This window comes from Lolium rigidum, chromosome 2 (genome assembly GCF_022539505.1).
Source record: "Lolium rigidum isolate FL_2022 chromosome 2, APGP_CSIRO_Lrig_0.1, whole genome shotgun sequence".
Classification (NCBI taxonomy): Eukaryota; Viridiplantae; Streptophyta; class Magnoliopsida; order Poales; family Poaceae; genus Lolium; species Lolium rigidum.
In genome coordinates, this window is record NC_061509.1 from 126,063,417 (window position 1) to 126,067,226 (window position 3,810).

The 3,810-nt window shown below is 41.0% G+C and overlaps 1 long non-coding RNA gene across 1 annotated transcript; it reads left to right on the forward strand.

Annotated features, from left to right (window-relative positions):
• Positions 1-1,396: 1,396 nt before the first annotated feature.
• Positions 1,397-3,117, forward strand: LOC124687197. Its single transcript, XR_006998133.1, has 3 exons — positions 1,397-1,501; positions 2,833-2,908; positions 3,002-3,117. It is a non-coding gene; the product is annotated as an uncharacterized LOC124687197 (long non-coding RNA).
• The last annotated feature ends 693 nt before the right edge of the window (positions 3,118-3,810 follow it).

Genomic DNA, 3,810 nt, shown 5'->3' on the forward strand with positions numbered 1-3,810 from the left:
TCCCGAACACACCTAACCTCGAGATGCTTGGATTGCACCACTGCACGGTATTATATTAGCACTCATGGTCAAGTTTCTTCACTTCAGTTTTTTTGGTTTTTTCCTCTAACTGAATCAATTTCACGCACTAAGCCTTATATATTATGTACCACAGTTTGTCCTATATCCCCGAAGGAGCAAAGAGCAACAAGGTTCAAAAGGCCCGACACCAGATGTTTTCTGGTGCCAGAAGCTGAAATCGATACAACTCAAGAGCGGGCAGGAATATCAGAGACACCTCGTTTTCGATGTTTTATCTAAAATCTCCAAGGGAATGCAGCTAGCGCAGTGGCTGCAGGTTAAGACATCATTTACAATTGCGTAGAATTGGCCCGGCTCAATGAAAAATGTTCGGGCCGTAGACCTCTGTAAGAAGTACTCCTATGTTCACAAATATAAGACGTTTTAAATATTTTAAAGTGAACTAGATACACACTATAATGAGTGAATCTGCACTAGATACATACTAAAATAGATGAATCTACAAAAAGTTAACATCTTATATTAGTGAATGGAGGGAGTAGGTTGTTGTGATCGGTCACAGAACATTGTTTCCTATGCAGAAAGATGGGTACCTCCTCGAAAATACTTCAGAATGTGTCTTGTATGCAGCCAGAAAAAAGTTCGCCTCCTTGTGCTAACAGACACTGACATTGTATATTCAAGAATCCGCTTCCAGTTCTAACTTGAATGAGTAGATGGGCATGATGGTCACTAGATTAATTCTTGAGTATATGCATACAGTGACAGTGCTGCATCAAGAACGTAGTGAGTATCTTTCAGTTCAATAACTGAGCATGCGTGTCCCAACAGTTGTACACAATTCTGAATGTTTTGCCAAGCTAGCTAGGCACGACATGGCGTTGTATATACGGAACCAGGCAGCTGCAAACAAAGCATCTTAGAAGCTGTTGGGTTTGAACTAGTGCGAACATGATGACAGTTTTCGTATTGTGTGCTGAACTTTGTTCTGACCTTTCCTGATGCACTACCCTTTCCTCTGTTTTTTGAGTTAGTTCTGTGTTTGCTCTGTTTTGTGAGCTGCATTTGATAAGAGAGAGAGAGAGCGCACGCGTATAGTAAATTTGGGGCAGAGGAAGAGAGAGTGCGCGGTTGTGACTTGCTTAAGGCCTTATTTATTTGTCTGGTATTTTTTGTATTTTGGGGGTTGGGAGAGTAAAATACCGGTCCACGATCGAATCCCGAAAGTTACCGGACGGCCCATTTACTTCTCTGTTTTTTTTTTGAGTAATATTCCGGCCCATTCCAGATCTTCCCGACCCGGTAGCCTGCACCCTCCGGTTTTCTGAGCCACGAGGTCGACCCCGTGTATTCTATCGTGGAAAGGGGAGACGAGCGACCGAGGCTACGCAACGGCGGTGACCGGCAGCGGGGAAAGGCAACGGCGGCGGGGCAAATCAAGACGGCGCCGACGAGATCCTCCTCCGGCGACTGGTCCCCGGTGAGTTCTCGCACCTCCTCCCCTTTTCCCCTCCTCCCTAGGGTTTCTTGGTGCACGCCATGGCCGGATGCACCTCGTGCGGCTTGGGTGGCCGATGCTTCTTCTCCACGATGTAGTGCTGCTAGGGTCAACCAGTGTAATGGCACCCTGAATCCCTGATTGCCAACTAGTACAGCAGCACGATGTAGTACTGAATCTATGATTGTTCTTTGTTCTGAGTGAAACTGCATTTGGAAACTTTAGACAAAGAACAACATGCATAGAGATTTGTAGTGCTTGCTCGTGAGGAAGGTTTTTAGTCTCATATCATTCATCATCTTATTCAATTATGTAGCGATTTCAGAGTTCTATATTTTACGAACCAATTTGTAGAGGTGGCCTGCAGTTCTAGATCTTCCAGATGTTGAGTTTGTAGAGGTGTTCGAGGCCGAGCTCTGCACGCTGCAACATGTTGCGCACACCATCCAGGAGCATATCGATTTTAATATATCAAGCTCGCGAGAATCGAGGGTGTACCATGTCAGTTAGCAGTATGTTTAGAATTGGTTTGAAGGCCAGACTTCCTGTGTTTTGGAATTTACTGTAATATTTCTAACATCTTAATAGAAGAGTTAATAGAAGAGGCAGACCGTACGGGACAGGGTGTTTCTGCACCCGGGTGCATATGCACCCTTTATTTGAAATACATATTAAATATATTTACAAATGTTAAAAAAATATAAATAAAAATGCCGCATGTATACCTTGACATGTTACATGCTTACAAAGTTGTCTCAGCAAAAATCAAGATGTTTTGTACCCTGTGCAAAAAAGACAAATTTTTGGTGCTAAAATAGTCTATTTCTCGAGGCATTATTTGTCTTTTTTACACAGGGTATAAAAATTGTCGGTTTTATGTGAAACTTTACGTGCACACATAGAACATGTCCCTCTACATACTAAATTTTTTTCCTAAATTTTTTATGTTTTTGAAATATGTTTTATACATACCGGGTGCATATGCACCCGGGATCAGTTTTGGTTTTCTGGACCGTACTTTCCTTCTTTGCTATGGGTAATTAAAAGCTTGCAAACCTATCCACTTAGCTACAACTGTATTCTGTCCAAAAGTTGACACAGATTGCATGTTGATTTTGCTCTCGTAGTATTTAAGTAAGATGGCACTGCAGCTACAGGCTAATGTGCATGCTTTGTATAGCCTTTGGGTGCACTCACTCTCTATTTTCAGGCGAAAGCTTAAGTTAATTTCCTGACAGCAATATCTTAGACTCAAAATAGGCAGAGAGACCAATTTATTCTAGATGAATTCAGATTTTGTGTCTTTTTGATAGATACCTGCACCTTGGCCTATTCTTGGATTGGATCAACCACCTCCATCTTGGGAACTTGTGAGAACGCCTGTTTTTGGTATGAATCATATTTACTACCTATATTTGATTTGAAACCATGCAATCTAGCTCTTGTATTCTTATTGTCCGCCTTTAATTGCTATTATTTCAGTGCTGCAATGAATACACAAAGACTAGAGCTTATTAGGAAGAGGAGAGAGGAAGACGACGAGGATTTTATGTTCTTACTTTTACCAATATTGCACTATCACAAAAGGAGTAGAAAAGGACAAGTAGAGAGAACGCAGCGGCATAGCTCTGTCTTGTATGGCATGCAACGTGTTCAAGGAATCATTGACGGACATGTTTAATCGACGCGGAGTGTAGCGTGACATACCCATAGTCAGTGTCCGGTGTCGATTGAACATGACCAGAGGGAGTACCTATTTGGTGGTGTATGTTACATTTATCTTTTTCCTGTAGTTGCTAAAACATATTGCTAGCATTCTTCCAGGTTGGTCAACTGTTAGGGCATACAACTTTATGTCTTGTCTGCTATATTTGTTTCCTGTACTATGATTTTTCTTAGAGATGTTCCATAACTATTTTGCCCCATAATCTTAGGAGTCAAAGCACATGGAAATCATATCACCCATATGTTTGTTTACTTGCTTGACATTTGTTTGTAGTTCTATTGGAAAAACTATCAAATCTTGTGAATAAATAGCATTCTAAAATGGAATTGTGCAAGCAAACAGCCATTTGCATGAATAGTATTTGTAAGGGTATATTGCCCCTATGTGTGGTTTTGGTAATTAATGACAACCCCTATGGACTAATGTTTTCATTGAGTTTATATGAATGAATATTCCATAGGTACTTCTTGTATTCCATGTGTTGGATTCAAGTATGGATGTCATGAAGATAAAGATACACCTTGTGTATTGGCATCAAGATCATCGATTTGAAGACATATATGTG